The 16,921-nt window shown below is 51.5% G+C and overlaps 1 protein-coding gene across 2 annotated transcripts in view; it reads left to right on the top strand.

Annotated features, from left to right (window-relative positions):
• DLGAP4 (DLG associated protein 4) overlaps nucleotides 1–16,921 on the top strand; it is a 225,283-nt gene that overhangs the window by 59,750 nt on the left and 148,612 nt on the right. For both annotated transcript variants that reach the window (XM_049779145.1, XM_049779147.1), the window contains exon 2: nucleotides 14,171–14,382. The gene's annotated coding sequence lies outside the window, so the exon portion shown is untranslated. The remainder of the gene's footprint in view (nucleotides 1–14,170; nucleotides 14,383–16,921) is intronic.

Raw genomic sequence — 16,921 nt, 5'->3', positions numbered from 1 at the left:
TCTCGAGAGAACCATGCAGTGCCTGGACAGACCTGGGCCTCCTGCCTGCCAAGCCTGTGCTAGACCACCGAGCCCCCAGGCCCTGTGCTCTGATGGCCCTGCTTTAAAGGGGTTGAAGAGAGGTCTGGAAGGGTCAACACAACCCTTTGCTCCACTCACTGCCTCAACCTGTGCCCAGCAATGACCAGGATGGTGTCAGCTCCAGTCCCAGCAGGAACTATGTCTCCAGTGCAAGCATGGCAGAGGCAAATATGGAATGAGGGTAGTGGCCTCTGCTGCTCTCTCTCTCTCTCTGCTCTCTCCAACTCCCCAATCCTTCATTCTTCACCCTGAGGGCCTGAGATCATCAGGGACTTGGAGCATCAGGACCTGTTTTCCCTGGTGCTACCCCCAAGTCCTCCTGACCCAGGGATCATCTACTCAGATCTTGAGCTGTCCCTTCAGGCTCTAGGAACGGCTTCTCTGCCACCACATCTCTGCCTGGGTCTCTGCTCAGGCCATGCCTCCCGTGGAGACTCCTCACCTGTCTCACAGTTCAGGGTCCCTTTGGACTTGAACCCGGTCCTCTGGCTTCTGCACAGCTCTGTTCCCAATTGACATAAGTCTCTCCCGGAATTACCTCTGTCCCAACTGACTTGGCACTTGCCCCTGCCACTGATGACAACATTGTCCTCTGGAGTTCCCCACCTCCATCCCACCCCCCACCCCACCCCTGCAATGCCTTGCACCTCAGCAGCCTTTTGTTTTGTGTTGTTTTGGCAATACCCTGGATTTATTCTTGGCTCTGCACCCTGGAATCATTCATGGTGGGCTATGGGGAGCATATGAGGTGTCCTGGATTGAATCTAGGTCAGCCACATGTAAGGCATGCATACTACCCTCTGTACTATCTCTCCAACCCCCTCATCAGCCTTTTCTTTTAACAAAGCAGATTTTTGTTTATTTGTTTGTTTGTTTTTGGACCACACCCGGCGGTGCTCAGGGGTTACTCCTGGTTATCTGCTCAGAAATAGCTCCTGGCAGGCACGGGGGACCATTTGGGACGCCGGGATTCGAACCAATCACCTTAGGTCCTGGATCCGCTGCTTGCAAGGCAAACACTGCTGTGCTATCTCTCCGGCCCAAACAAAGCAGATTTTTAAGGTATTACTCTCAGACCTCAGTTCTCTTCTTCAAGTCTTTGCACATTTGGATGTTTTTGGTTTTGGTTTTGGTTTTTGGGCCACACCCAGTGACACTCAGGGGTTACTCCTGGCTATGAGCTCAGAAATCACTCCTAGCATGGGGGACCATTTGGGACACTGGGAATCGAACCCAGGTCCATCCTGGGTCAGATGCTTCCAAGGCAAATGCCCTACCGCTGCGCTATTGCTCCAGCACCGTTTGGATGGGTTTTAATGCATGTGGACAGCACTCCAATATGCCAGAACCAAGCTTCCCCATGTACATTTGCAGTCAGTTCTCACCCCACCCCAGCTTCCATGACCTACTGACTTGTTCACTGTCTGTAGTTTTATCTTTTCTAGAAGGTTCATGGAAGTGGAAACATTCACTATGCAGGATCTCAGGGTAGTTTCTTCCTCTCAGTGCAATGCGTTTGCTGTTCTTTTCTTTGCCCCATTCCTTTTGTGAAACTGAGTGAACCTTTGGATTCTGTGGCACTTGGTTTATCTCTCTGGCTGCTGGGAGCTGGATATGAAGTGACTAAGAATAATGCTGCTGTGAACGTTCAGAGATAAGCTGGGGGTGAGGGACTTATGCTTTTATTTTCCTTGCATTCCTTTTTTTTTTCCTAGCAATCACAGACCCTAATTTTTGTTTGAGATTTTTGGGTTACCACAGAAACTCACTCTATGTCCCCTATTCAAGAATAGGAAAGTAGTGTAGGCTAAACTCATCAGTGTGTCCCATGTCTTGGGCACAGTGACAGAGTCCCCATGGGTTCATGACATAAAGAACTCTTGTCTTGAGCTGGAGAAGAAGGCCCTTGTGCTTTGATGGGGTGATGTCTCTGGGACATGTATGAAAAGGGGAAGGTGGTCTTCAGATGAAGCTGTCATCTGGAGAAGGATTGGATTAAGAAAATATCAGGAAAACAGCAAGGACCCTCATTCAAACCATTCCTGAAGTCCACAAGAATGCTGAACTTTTTTAGGCTATGTGTAACCCAACCCCTCATTATTCCTGTGAAACCTTAACTCCAAGAAAGACCTCCCATTTCTGGGAGGGGTCTTTGGTAGGTAACAAAAAGGTTTGGTTTGAGGAGCAAAGGGATTTGCATGAATGGAGGTTGGAGGAGAGATGGCTGAAAGAAGCTAGACGCAGGGCAAGCTGACAAGACCATGCTTAAATAGGTTTAAGATTATAGGCCACACATGTTGGCCAGGGCAAATAAAGCTGATATTTCCAGAAGCCTGTCTAAGAATGAGCTTTCGACCTGCCGCTTTCCTGAACCCAGATACCCGCAAGTTGCAGGAGTTGGAGCCACATGGTCCTGGGCTGGAGGAGAAAGGCCTCCATCACCATCCATCTCCATCCAATCCCATCCAAAGGGCTTAATGCAACAGTTATGTGGTTTAATCCATTTACTTTTCCTTTTAATCAAAAACAGCTTAAAATGCCTTTTGTTTGTATTTGTTATTCTTGTTCCTAACTCTAGGATTGGCAAACCAATGGCCATGACCAGCCTGCTCTTGTGATGAAATTTTGTTTTGTTTTTGGGCCACACATAGTGATACTCAGGGCTTTCTCCTGGCTTTGAGCTCAGGAATTACTCCAGACAGGGTGCTGGGAATCATATGGGATGCCAGGAATCAAATGTGGGTCAGCCACATGAGGCTGCATGTAAGGCAAGTGCTCTACCCACTGTGCTATCACTTCAGTCCCAGGATGAATATTTTTGAAGCACAACCACATCTATTCACTCTTATCTATGACTGCTTTGGAGCAGCTAGTGGCCCTTAAGCCTAAAGTCTTTACCATTGAGCAATGAGCAATGTTGCCAACCCCATCAATCAGTACGTATACATCTAAACATCAAGATGGACCGAGACCAGGGAGTCATTCCTAACCCCTTCCTCTCCCTCCCTCATCCTCTGCTACCAGTTCCAAGTGGTATGGATTTGTAGAATATATCCAGCTCCTGACTCTGCTACCCTTCACCCTGTGGCCCAGGTAGGTCACTACTAGCCATTCCTGGGCCATAGTCTTTCTGCAGGTTACCCCACAGAGCATCTTTCCCCTACCTACACCTGACCAAGCCCCTGTACTCCCCACTGTTCCCAAGGCAAAAGCCACACTCCCTGGACTGCAGGACCCTCATGAGCATAGTCCATCTCGTGCATTTTCAGCCCAACTCTCCTCTCACTCCCAGCACACAGATAAACTCACCAGTGTAAAAGTACCCCTACACCCACCCACATGGTCCTCTTTCTTCTGCCTCCAAGGCTTCCTCTCTCATAGTCACCCCTGGATGCTCTGAGGACTCTGTCCTGCTGCATGTTGCTCTAACTGTGTGGGCAGGGAGGCCTCCTGTGTACCCCGTATTCCTCCCAGGGTGGTTTCCAGTCCCCTCAGGCTACTGGACCCTGTTTTTATCTTGGCCACCCCTGTTGGATTAGTTGCTGCAGGGACACAGCTTGGGGCCAAGTAAAGAGAAATAATGTGAACATTTTTTAAAGTTTTATTTATTTTGGCTTTTGGCCCACACCCAGCAGTGCTCAGGGGTTACTCCAGGCTCTGCACTCAGGAATCACTCCTGACAATGCTAGGGAATTATATGGGATGCTGGGGTTGAACCTGGAACTGCTGCATGCAAGCCAAGTGTCCTCTGCTGTGCTATCACTCTGACCCCAGAACTCAAAATGTTTTGGGCCACAAATGATCCCTGAATGTAGAACCATAGCCCGGTATTAGGGACGGGAGAGGTATCTCAGTGGTCAGGTACATGTGATTTATATGCACTGGAACTGAGTTAGAACCCTAGAGCCACATGACACCCCCAACATCCTCCATGTGATGCTGGTGGTCCTCAATACCACAGGTTCCAATAGCTCTGCACCCCCTTGCCTGAGCACTGAGTCTTCTGGCCTGGTTGGTCAGGTATCTGAGAGGGGACCCCAGGTCCCGCAGGCACATTGGGAACTTTGCATTGGGAGCACAGGCTTGCTACCCAGCAGCTCATGGTTCCTCAGCGCCATTGGGAGTGCCTCCCCCCAATAAAAGAACAACCGTGGGTGGGGCCTAGCCCTCTGCTCCAAAACCATGTTGAGGAAACAGGAGCTCCTGGCCTGAGAAGGCTCTTGAATCAGGGACATTCTCCTTCCCCCAGGCTTGGAGTTAACAAGAAAGTCTTAGGGCTGCCCCACCCCCCAGCAGGCTTGCCTTCGGGAAATGCAGAGGAACACACACCCCCAGGAGGACAGAATGAACCATGAGCTCAGAGAAGGGGTTTGGAGGCAGAAAAGTAGGCCAGGCGAGAGCAGTGCAAGGTTCTGAGAGCACAGAATAGAAATGAAGGGATTACAAGAAATGTCACTAAAATGAAGATCTGGAAAGCAGCAACAGGGAGGTGAGCAGGTGGCCGATGAGGGGGCCCTGGGCCTCTCGGGGCTCTGGGGCATTTTCAGGACCAGCCCATAGAGGCCTGCGAGCGTAGCTGATTTACACGTTTCATCTGAAACCAAATGTAGACACCAGCTGTTGGGGTCCTGGATGAAGCTTCTCTTGGAGTGTCTGGGGAGTGTCCAGGAGAGCCCTGGTGGGCAGCCAGCACTATTTTGCCCTTATCCCCAGGGAGCCATGGCTTCTCTGTCCCAGACCCTCAAGCTTTGGCCTACACAGTATTCCAATGGAGTCCTTGTATGGGTGCAGCCCATGAACATTTCACCCTGGGGATAATAAGTGGTCAATGAAGCCATGGGTATCTAAGTGCAAACTGTAAGGGACGGCGACTCTCCATCATGAAGGACTCCTCCAGATGCCCTGAGTCCATCTCTGGGACATGGAACCCTCCAGACTGACTGTGAACCCTCCCCCATCACAGATCCTGATGCCAGGCCTGTCCCCTCCCCTCTCCCACTAGATTGTCACTTGGGGACAGGAACTAGTGTGTCTTTGTTCAGCTCAGAGCCTGGCCAAGAGCAAAAGCTCGGCCATTCATTCCTGAAGGGCCTAGATTGGTGAAGAAGCAGTTCACATGAAGATACTGGGGATCCACTCTACATAAATAGAGGAGCCAGGGGCCTATGTGGCAGAACTTTTTCTGAAAATGATCAGAGGTTTCCTGAGTTGTATTTCAAGAAGTGAGTGGGAACAGGAGATGGTCCCCAGGCTTGGAGCACATGCTGTGTGCCATGATGCCTGGTGTGGCATGGTCTCCTGGTTATACTACCAGAAGTGACCCCAAGCATTGTCAGGTATGCCTCCCAATTAAAAAAATGAAATTAAAAACTAAAGGTGCAAGTGAAACGTCTTAGATCCCTATAGTTTTATCTGGCTGAGTTCCTTCACGCAGGGACTCAATATATCTTCATCTAAAGAGTTCAGGATGAAGCCAGAGCAAGCAGTAGTACAGAGGTAGTGCATTTGCCTTGCAGGCAGCCCATCCAGGACTGACCCAGGATCAATTCCCCAGCATCCCATATGGTCCCCCAAGCATGTCAGGAGTGGTTTCTGAGTAAGGAGCCAGGATAACCGCTGAGCAACACCTGAGTGCCGCCAGGTGTTGAATGTGCCCCCTCCCCCCCAAAAAAAGAAACGAGTTCTGAATTCAGCACCTCAGAAGATCATGTCTCCACTATCCAGATGATTTGGGGAGGTTTCTGAGATCAAGGGGCAAGAGCTGAGCCTCATGCGCTAAGCAGCATTTCTCTATCTGAAGCCATATCTCCCCTTCACCCAGCAGGCCCCTAGAATATTGAAGAGAGCACATGTAAAAGAGGTGAGGTGTACAGAATGTTAGGAGGCCAACTAATAGGAATAGGCCAAGGAAGGAAACTAAATCATAAGGGCCAGGGTTGGAGGAACCATGAAAGACACTGCTGTGGATTTTGAGATGTTCAAACCTGTACTTGCTATGTAGCCTGAGGCAAAGGATTTTCAGCCTTCTGCCCGTAGCTCAACACCCTCCTCCTGCAGGAAGGATGGCCGTATCCCCATGTGAGCCATGAGCCTCAGAGGAGGAAACTCTGTGAATCTCCTCTATGCTCCATGCATGGACCACTCCAGGCTCTCCAGATCAGGACAGAGTGAATGCCCAGCAGAAGGGTCCACCTTGGAGTGTCTTAAGGCTAGAGCTCATCAAGCCCTGGGGGATGGCTCTGGGCATCAGATGGCAGGCAGGACTGGCTGGAGGAAAGCCTAGTCTGGAGGCCAGTGCCTGGGCAATCTCAGGCAGAGCCAGTAAAGCTACCTGGAGCGCCCCCAGCTACTGGGGAGGAGTTTCTACAGTGTGGGTGAGCATGTTCTCTCTGTCCACCTGCTGAATGAATGGAAAATCCTGTTCCTAACAGAAACAAACATAAGGGGACTCTGTTTATTGAGCATTTTCTCTATAGTAGGCATGTGCCTTGGGTACAATACATACTGGCATTCACTCAGGTAGTTCTCACACCAGTCCTGGGTCATAACTGCATTATAAACCCTTTTCATTTTTGTTTGGGGACACACACAGTGGTGCTCAGGGTTTACTCTTTCTGTGGTAAAGGTTCACTTCTGATGAGGCTCAGGAAGGGGCAACATGTGGGGTATCAGTGATTGAACCCAGGTCAGGATCATGCAAGGCAGACCCCTACTCACTGTACTCTGGCTCTTCATTTCTGTTTTATCAAGGAGGAACATAGAGGTTTTCTAGATAACAAAGTGACAGAGTGAAGTTGGGGTGTGAGCCCAGGTTCTCTGGGCCCTAGATACAATCCAAACTGTTGTGGTGGTCCTGTGCCCCCCACATAATTAGCCTGGGCTGGCCCTTCTTAAATCTCCCTTCCTATGGTCCACCTTCCATCCTACCTGGTGTCCCCTCTACAGGTCCATGTCCTCACTGATCCCTGACCTAGTCGCCCTTTTCTCCCCCTTCACCCGCCATGATTCCTGTTCATTACCTAGCACTAGCTCCCTGTGAGCTTTTGAAAGTAAGGATTTGGGCCAAGTCATCTGGTGTCACTGTACCCAGCACCGGCCCTGGACACCTTGGTGGATGGTGCTGTGAGGCTGGTGGATGCCTGAATGTCAGTGGAGGAGTGAGTGGGGTTGACTACAGGGACAGTGGATGGGTGGGGGTGGTTGGTGGGTGGGTATGTGGGGAGTAGGTGGTAGTGTCAGAGGCCCTCCTTTAGGGGAGGTGTTTAGGTCCACTGTGGAATGAAGGGGTGAAGGGTGAATGAAGGGAATGTCCAGGAGGAGGCTATAGAGGTGGTATGTTTCAGTTGGGTTGGGGCTGTGGCTGGTCTGTAGTGGGCAGTGAGAGGCGAGTGTGGTCTGGCACAGAGCAACCTAGGACACAGCAGCATTAGGCAGCAGTGGGGGCACAGGGGCCCAAGCCAGGAGCACCCATAAATCTTGCAGTGTGTTGGGGCAGCAGTGCCAAAGGGGTGTAGGCAAAAGAGGCCAAGGGAGAAGTGGACTGTGAAGGGGCAGCTGGGAGTGGCCTGGACTGGGGTTCCTCCGAGCAGGGACAGGAAGTGAGTGAATTCTGTTCCTGTGCTCAGAGAGACTCTGAGTCTGGGGTGGTCAGTGAAGGAATGGGATCTGCCCCAACCCTCCACCCCTCATCTCCACCCCAATTTCCCAACCTGGCTGGAACTCTGGCCCAGTCCCCAGGGCCCAGAGGTATTTGGTAGCTGAGCTTCTTGGGCAAGTCCTCTCTGAGCCTGGGTCATCTCTTCAGGACCTCGATTGGTGGGGCAGGAGAGGCCAGAGAGAGGGGACAGTCCCCCAGGAGAACTCCCCACTGAGGAAGCCCCAGAAGGTTTATAGCTCATTCCATCCATTGCACAGCCCCACAGATACAGGCTGAGATGAAAGGGCCTGTGTAAATACATTCATTTTGTAAAGGAATGTTTGGAACCACAGATACATTTCACCTGAGTCAGGGCTGGAAAGGCAGCGATGGGGAGGTGTTCCTCATTTGAGGGGCCCAGAGGCTTGCCCCATGCTGCCACCTTTGCAGAGACCTTCCAGGCTGCAGACACACAGGCCTTGAACACAGCAAGGAACCAGACTCGGAGAGGAGGAGAGATCCCAGGTTGGGGTCTCTGGGCTGGGACCACATGGTCCCCTGAGCACTGCTGGGTAGAGAGGCAGAGAGAAAAGGAGAGGGAGAGAGGGGAGAAAGAGAAGAAAGAGAGGGTGGGAAGAAAGAATGAGGAGAGAGAAAGGAGAGAGAACACTGTAGATTTCAAGGGAAATGAAGAGCCAATAAGATAGTGAAGCAGAAGATGAAAGGGGCCTGGGAGCTTCTTGGTGACCCAGGGGCCAGGGGTTCCAGTCACCAGCATAGATCATGCTGGAAGTGACCGGAGGCTCCTGGACCTCGATGGCAAAGTGAGTGTCTCATGAGGTGGCGTGTGAGGTGAACCCTGCCAGCCGGCCACTGGGCAGGAGAGAGAAATGTCTGTGACTGCAGGTAGGGAAGACCCGGAGCTGATGTCACTTGTCATCATATAGAGTCAGGGTGGGAAATAGCTGTGGAGTGATGCTGCCAGGGGTCAGGCTGGCCGTAAGCCAGAAAGATCAACGTCAGCCCTAGGGGCTGAGCCTTTGGTATGTGGAGTTATCAGGGGATCTTATTGGCAGGACCTGGGATACAGTGTTCTGTGTGAGGAGAGCAAGGCAGCGGGGGCTGGGAACGTGAAGGGGCATGGTCGAGAGTGAGGCTTCCGAAGACAGATATTTCACACACTCCACTCCTGTTAGCCACAATCACCATCTGAGGAAAGGATGGCGACTGCTCCCGTTTTATTGTAGTATTTCAGAGGTGGGCACACCTGCCATGCTCAGGGGCTATTCCTGGCTCTACACTCAAGGTACCATCTGCAGTGCCCAGAGATCTAACCAGCCCTGGTTGAAGCAGCCTCATGCAAGGCCTACACTATCTCTCGGCACTAGAGATGAGCATCAAGGTCAGGTCAACAGCTCAGTGATATGCCCAGTCCCCATCCATGGGCGGAGCCTGGATTTTAACCTTCTGTTTGCGCTTCTCAGTTTAGAGTCCTGACCACTCAGTGGCCAAACTGCCTCTCGTGAACAGAGCCAGATCTCACAACAGATCTGAAGGAAGGACAGTGGGGCAAAGTTGGGGCAAGTACACAGACTGGGGATAGGTGCTTGCCTACATGTGGGGATAAAGGAAGGGAGCAGATAATAAAAGGGATGGGGCTAGAGAGATAGCGGCCGGTAGAACATTTACCTTGCACTCAACCGACCCAGGTTTGATCCTCAGCATCCCATATGGTCCCCTGAGACGAGAGGTGGTTAAGTGTGACAACAAAACAAAGAAAGAGGAAAGGGGATGTTTGTAGTGGTGAGTAGTGTACCCCCTCCCCACCGTGGTATTCCTGAGCCCAGAAACTTTGATGTGAGGTACAGTGAAGTCTTGGGGGCTTGCCTGTGTGCCAGGAGTTTTGGTGCCCTGTTGCATTAATTATTCATTATAGAGTCCTAGTGGTGAGGCCTTTCTTGGCCCATTGGTCTGTGGGTTCAGGATAAAGGTGAGGAAATGATCCACAGGCAGTCAGATGAAGTTTCAGGAGACATCTAGCTTTATTACAAGGCCCTAACCGCCATGTACATATTCCTCACATGGCCTTTAAACTAAGCAGCCTCTTTCCTGCTCCTGCATCCAACCTGTCTCTACTCTCTCCTTGTTGAGTCTGCCTCTCCCCTCCCCTCAGGCAAGCCCTTGAATTACCAACCACAGACCCCTCCCAGCTGTGGGAAGGTCTCACTTTCCAGGTGACATAGGCAGAAAGTTGGGGTAGGGGGTAACAGTGCCCCTTCCTGGTTCTTCTGGCCTGTGTGCTGGAAGCAGGAGTGAGAGAGGACAGACCATCCCAGTGAGGGAGGATGATGGCAGCTCCATCCCCTTGGAAGTGCATCAGCTTCCTAATTCCTTGTGAACTTCCAGCAGGAGGGGCTGACAGCTTGGATGTGTTTGGGCTGGCAACTCTAGAGCTTGGTCAGGCTGGAGGCCTGTGTGGCCAGGACCTTAGTTCATTGTCCCCTTTCAGTCCTGACCTCTACTCTGAAGCTGCTGTTGAGATTCTTAGAGTCAATAGGTTTGCTCAGGATCATTTTTCTGACCTGGTGGGATCTTGAGCACCTCATCAGGTTGGGAATTTCTACCTGTTGTTCCATCAACATATCTTTCCTGGGACCTAATGTGTGCCACGCACTGTATAAACAGTGAATAATGAATGTGAGTGGTGAATGTGGATAATGGTGACCTACCGAGGTGTTCCTGGCTGTCACCTATCTCTCAGTCTGATGAAGGAGGTAGTTTTCCCCAGCGGTGGTGGAAATAATTTACTGCAGTCACCATAGGTGGAAGGAAGGCAGGGGACTTGACCTAGCAAGGAATCAGGAAGGACTTTCGGGAGTAAATGAATGTGAGGTGCAGATGCCTCTGGGTAGATAGAGGGCCTGAGAGGGAGCAGGAGACCTGTTCAGCAAACACTTCCTTATTTCCCAGCCACAGTAGAACCTGGAGACCAGAGACTCCCAGAGAATGGAGCCCATTAGGAGTTGCCATATCTTTGGATTTTATTGGGTGATTGTTACATTTGCGCAATTGACACAGAATTAGCATAATTCCATGCACAATTTACCCACTTGAAGCATATGAATCAGGGGCTGGAGAAAGAAATGGGTAGCCTGGATTCTGGCCACTTTTAGGAGCTCCAAACAATGAGACAAGAGTGGGCCCTCCCACCACCACCAGTATGCCCCAAAAACTAAAAGTGAAATAAAAAAATAGTGTACAATTTGGAGTCCGGAGTAATAGCACAGCACATGACCAACACTGGACGGACCTCGTTCGCATTCCAGAATCCCATGTGGTCCCTTGAGCCTGCCAGGAGCGACTTCTAAGCACAAAGCCAGGAGTAAACCTTGATCAATGCCGGGACCAGATCAGTGGTGCAAGGGGTAAGGTATCCGCCCTGCCCGTGCTAGCATAGGATGGACTGATCCCCCGGCGTGCCATATGGTCCCCCAATCCAGGAGCAATTTCTGAACGCGTAGTCAGGAGTAACTCCTGAGCGTCACCAGGTGTGGCCCAAAAACCAAAAATAAAATATATTATACAATTAATTCAGTGACTTCCAGGACATGGCAGAATGGTACAGCCCTCACCACCTTCCTGCCCTTCCACTCCCCTTCCTTCATGGCAGTGGTGGCCAGGGTCTCTCTGTCTCTGTCTCTCTGTCTGTCTGTCTGTCTGTCTGTCTGTCTGTCTGTCTCTCTCTCTCTCTCTCTCTCTCTCTCTCTCTCTCACACACACACACACACACACACACACACACAGTCACACCTACTGTGCTTGCCAGGATTTGCATACCAGATTGCAGAGTCTGCTCACATAGGGGCTGGCACTCTTGGTAGAGGCACACAGAGGGTGGTGGTGCTCACCCAGAGACTGAGCTCTTTTACCATTGTGGCTGGAAATCACTTGAGGGCACTAGGACTTTCAGAACAGCCAGCAGGACCACATTTGGAACTTGCAAGAAAGACACCCAGGAATTGAACTTAAACCACACTCTAGAAATGAACCAATGCTGTTGATCCTCCAGAGGATGGAGCTGCACTTCCAGGGAATGGAACTGCCATCATCCTCCCTCACAGAGATAGTCTGTCTTCTCAGTCCTGCTTCCATCACACAGGCCAGAGGAACCAGGAAGAGGCACCAGAATTCCTGGCACACAGGCAAGCCTCCAGGTCCTCACTGCACCTCACATCAAAGCCCATCATAGTCCATTCTAGACATTTTGTTCACATACTCCTTAGCGGTAACCTCCTCTCACTCTCCCTCTGGCAATACACATCTACTTTCTGTCATTCAGGAGAAGCCCATGCTGGAAGTGGAATCAGATACTGGATCTAGTTTCTATCAGGTTTCTTTTGCTTCACACAATGTTTTCAGAATTCATTGCGGTTGGAATCAGAGCCTGCAGGGACCTGGAACTGACCTTGCTCTTCTTCTGTTTAATCAGGAGACTAGCTCAGTTGTTAAGCCAGTAAGATGTCTCTGACATCCATCAGGACCCCTGCCCCTCATTTTTGTTTGTTTGCCTTGCTTGTTGGTGTGTTTGGGGGCCATATTCAGTGGTACTCAGAATTTACTCCTGGATCTGCTCTCAGAAATCACTCCTGACAGGAGATGGGGGACCGTATGGGATGCTGGAGATCAAACAGACTGTGGCTGCATGTAAGGCAGGCACCCTCCCCATTGTACTGACATTTCAGTCCCTACATCTGGAAGTCTTGGATGAGTCTTTAAAAAGTTGTGTCACTCATGGCACTTTCTTTGGAGGATGGTTTCTTCTGCTGTTGTTGTAACACTTTACAGCCCACCCTGGAAAGTTAGGGACCTTCAGGACCTCTCAGGTCCTCCCAGAGAATTACTTGGAGTTTCGCTGGGGGCTGTGGAGGACAGGAAGTAAAACACCAGTTAGAGGTCTGGCATAGAGTGGGTGCTAATCTGAGCAAGATGAAGAGTTCCAAATGGCCCAGTAGGTAGAGGAAGGAGACCCCTGCCCACCTCCAGGGGTCCCTTCCTTCTTGTTCCCAGGGTAGCTTAAGGGGAGTTGGGCAGGGCCCAGAGAGATAGCACAGCGGCGTTTGCCTTGCAAGCAGCCAATCCAGGACCAAAGGTGGTTGGTTCGAATCCCGGTGTCCCATATGGTCCCCCATGCCTGCCAGGAGCTATTTCGGAGCAGACAGCCAGGAGTAACCCCTGAGCACCGCCGGGTGTGGCCCCCCCAAAAAAAAGGGGGAGTTGGGCAGAGTTTGAATACAAATCTCAGCCTAGGTGGGGGTGTTGGTGAAGGGAAGTGGACACTGTGGTGGAGAGGGTATTGGAACCACACATATACTGTAAACCATGGTGCCACAATAAAAATGGGGGTGGGACCCAAAACAAACCCCAGCAGAGCCACTTGGATATTCTGTCCCTTATCAGCTGCGTATACTCTTTGTGTGAAACTCTGGGCCAGTAGGTTCAAGTCTGATCTCTAGCACCTAGAGATTTGGTCCCCTAGTACCAAATAAATTCCCATCACTGCCAGGAGCTCCCCAAACACAGAACTGGAAGGAAGCAACCCCTAAGTACTGCTGAGTTCATCCATACATATGTGTGTGTATACATATACATGTATATGTATATATACATATATATTGAGAGAGAGAGAGAGAGAGAGAGAGAGAGAGAGAGAGAGAGAGAGAGAGAGAGAGAGCGAGCAAAGCCATGAGCTCCTGCCTTGCAGGAGGGCCCAGAGCCCAGTGTCTGCAGAGTGGAGGTGTCTCTTTTCTCCTGAGGAGGTGAGGTATTCCTTCGGCTGTGAGCATGCAGGCATTGGCAATGGCACCTGTTCGGGAGCAGTGGGTGGAGAGGGCCACCTGGCCTTCCTCTGCCTCTTGCACACAAGACGTGCCACGTGGGCGGCGATGGAGGTGGGGATGCCGGAGACACTGGGGCAGAGCGTGAAGCTGCTTGGCAAGCACGTGCTTGGTGCCAGGGACCCCCACTAGCATTGCCCTTGACATTCCCACACCTGTCCTCAGAGAGGGCATTTCCCCAAACAGAGTGGGGAAATGGGATTCAGCCCGCCCCACTCCCACCTGCCTTGCTGGAAAGGCTGCTGGGAAGAGAAGATGCAGGCTAGGGGGATGGAGCCTTTGGAAGCCAGGCTTCCTGCAGCAGGGGGATTCTGTGGGTGGCAGGGGAAGGCTTTGTAAATATGCATGACATGCAAATGCCACTCTGGAAAACAATGGGGGGGAGGGCCCACACGCTCCTGTGTTATGGAAAACGTAGTGGTGTATAAACACTGTGGTTTCCATGACAATTGTTCCCTGGGGCTCCCCCTTCCCCAGTGCACTGGACCGTTTTAGGGGTCTGAGGGTAGAAGGGTGCTGCAGGCCACCTCCCACCTGACGCTCTCCCTGTTTCCTGCAGGCACCGGTGCCAGCCCCCTGCTAGTGGCACCTCGTTGTCCACCTGTGAGCAGTGCTGGAGGACTCTGCTGCACGCTGCTTCCTGCCAGCATCTCCAACCCAGTGCCCGGAGGGATGTGTGTGGCAGTCCACTATCCTGTGCCCGCTTCCCTGGTGACGCCTCCTGGTCCCCAAAGGGCCCCCGCTTTTGGTCGACACTCAGCTCGTTGGTTGGTAAGTCATGGCGGCTTTTCAGGGCCTATGTTCTCTTGTTGGGGCTGCTGGATCACTTGCTCATTGTGACTGGCAGCTCTGGGAGATGCCCTGTGCTCCACCGTGTGACATTCATGTGCTGGTCATGGGACCCTGGCACAGTGTTGGTTGTCTGGGTCAGTCCTCCCAGGACCCTGGAGCAAGTCCCCAGCTTGCAGAGAGAATAGCCTTAGAATAAGCCTACCTGCTGTGATGCGGCCTAGCTCTGGCCTCCCAGGTTTGCTCTGGTCACTCCCCAGGGGCAATTGTGGACCGACTCAGACAGGGCCAGGGAACAGGGAAGTGAGCACATGATGGGGGTGTCCTCCAGGTTTTCTGCAAGTTGGGAAGCCCTGTAGTTTCTTTTTTTTTTTTTTTTTTGTGGTTTTTGGGTCACACCCGGCAGTGCTCAGGGGTTATTCCTGGCTCCAGGCTCAGAAATTGCTCCTGGCAGGCACAGGGGACCATATGGGGCGCCGGGATTTGAACCGATGACCTCCTGCATGAAAGGCAAACGCCTTACCTCCATGCTATCTCTCCGACCCCAGCCCTGTAGTTTCTACCCCTCCAATCCCCACCATGAAGAACATTAACATTGGATAGGTGAGGTGCAGGACATGGCAGCGTCTCTGACCATCTACAGTAGAATTTTATCACACACATACACAAATACACACACACACACACACACACACACACATGCACACATGAATCTCCCTAGCCCAGCAGGATCCCACCACCAATTCCCCGCTTGCTACTAACCTCAGCACCCCCACAGCCAGGGCTCTGGATTCCTGTCCCTCAATCTCTTGCCACCTCCCAGTTGTTCAGAGGACACTAGTCTGAATCACAGATAAGGAAACTGAGGCTCAAATGAGTTCAAGGGGCTTGCAGAGTATCGTGTGGCCACCACACGGCTTTGCATGGGGCTTCAGGTTCCAGTCTACCTATCTGTCTGGTCTTGGCATCCTGAGTATGAAGAACAGCTGCTCTGTCCCCCAGATCCCTGCAGCTGGCAGGATTCCAAGCACAGTTTGGGCCACTGTGGATAGTTGTGGAAGGCAGAAGCAGGTAAAGGTGGCCCCTGACATGGCTTCTCCTGGCTAGCTACTGCTCCGCTGGTCCTTAGGCTGGAGGACAACTCGGCCTGCACCTGCCTGGTCTCTGGTGTCTCCTTCACTGCCAAAAGCGCCCTGGTAAGGTACTTATGAGCAAGGAGAAGACTGGGAAATATGTATCATATGCTAATGCCGGAGGATGATTTAAAAAAAAAACTGTGATGTTCACTGTAGCTAATGTATGGAGAAAGGCTTCTTCAAGAACAAGGCATGCGCAACCATGTCGTGCCAGCCTTATTAATAAATGTGAAAAGAGCCCAATCATCCACTCACCCTCCATCCTCCCGCCCTGAGAATCTGCCCCCTGAACCTCTCTTGTGACAGCTATTGTCTGTGTCTGAGAACCATCACAGGCAGGACGCAGGAGCAGGCGAGAGTTGTACTTGTGAGTTCCTTGTGTGTACACACTTCTGGTCGAGCCATAGGAGCACCCAGGCTCGCTGTCTTTCCAGTCCCTGGGAATTATATGGACACCAGAAATGACCTGAATGGTAGTGAGTGTTCCTTGAGCAGTTACTATGTGCTTGGCATTGCACCAAGGGTTTTCCCTTTTTCGTTTTGTTTTGTTTTGTTTGTTTTTGAGGGGGATGTTCCCTTTTACTGGGGAGGGTGTTTTCTTTCTTTTTTCTTTTTTTTCTTTTTTTAGCATCTGTTTGATGCCTACTGACACTGTGGGGCAGTACATGGGGAGACAGAAGCATGGATGTGGGGAAAGAGGGTCTCAGGCTCATCTGTCAGCATTCCAGCCTTTCTGGAAAATGACTGCCCATAAGTGTCTACCCCTGCAGCCCACAGCCCGGGCCTGACCTAGTGGGCACCAGAGGCACAATGTGGCTGACAGCCATCAGCTCCATGACGCTGAACGGAATTCCTCTGCCCTAGCTAGGATGGCAGCCGTCAGCACTGCACAGCAGCATGGGGGCCCCTCCCCAGGCATCAGCGCGGGAGGTGTGACTGCTGCTATTTTGCTGACAAGCTGGTTATTTAAAGAACAGCCAAAGTTGAAATGGGGGAATCAGAAAGAGAGTCTTTAGGCTGGGGGAGGGGAAGCCTGACAAGCAGGGAGCAGAGGCATCACAGGTTCTTTTTGTTTTATTTGGTTGTTTTGGGGTCATGCTTGGTTATGTTCAAGGGCTACACCTGGTTTGGTGCTTGGGAGTGCTCCTGGTAGTACTCGAAGGACCATGTGGCCCCGGAAAATCAAACCTGGGGCATCTGCATGTAAAGCCTATGCTCAGCCCTTTGAGCCAGCTTCCTAGCCTACAGTCCTTCCTCCCACTCCTGGCTTATTAGCAATAGTCAAAGGAATAGCCCTGTAAATATCTAGGAGGTCACCCACCTGGAAAAAGAGTCTATAGCATTGGCTTGTAGGGATGGGAAGGTTTCCCAGCAGCAGACCATGT

Source organism: Suncus etruscus, chromosome 9, assembly GCF_024139225.1.
Source record: "Suncus etruscus isolate mSunEtr1 chromosome 9, mSunEtr1.pri.cur, whole genome shotgun sequence".
In the NCBI taxonomy this organism is placed as follows: domain Eukaryota; kingdom Metazoa; phylum Chordata; class Mammalia; order Eulipotyphla; family Soricidae; genus Suncus; species Suncus etruscus.
Note: the sequence above shows the minus strand (reverse complement) of the source record. Positions and strands in the feature narration are given on the sequence as shown.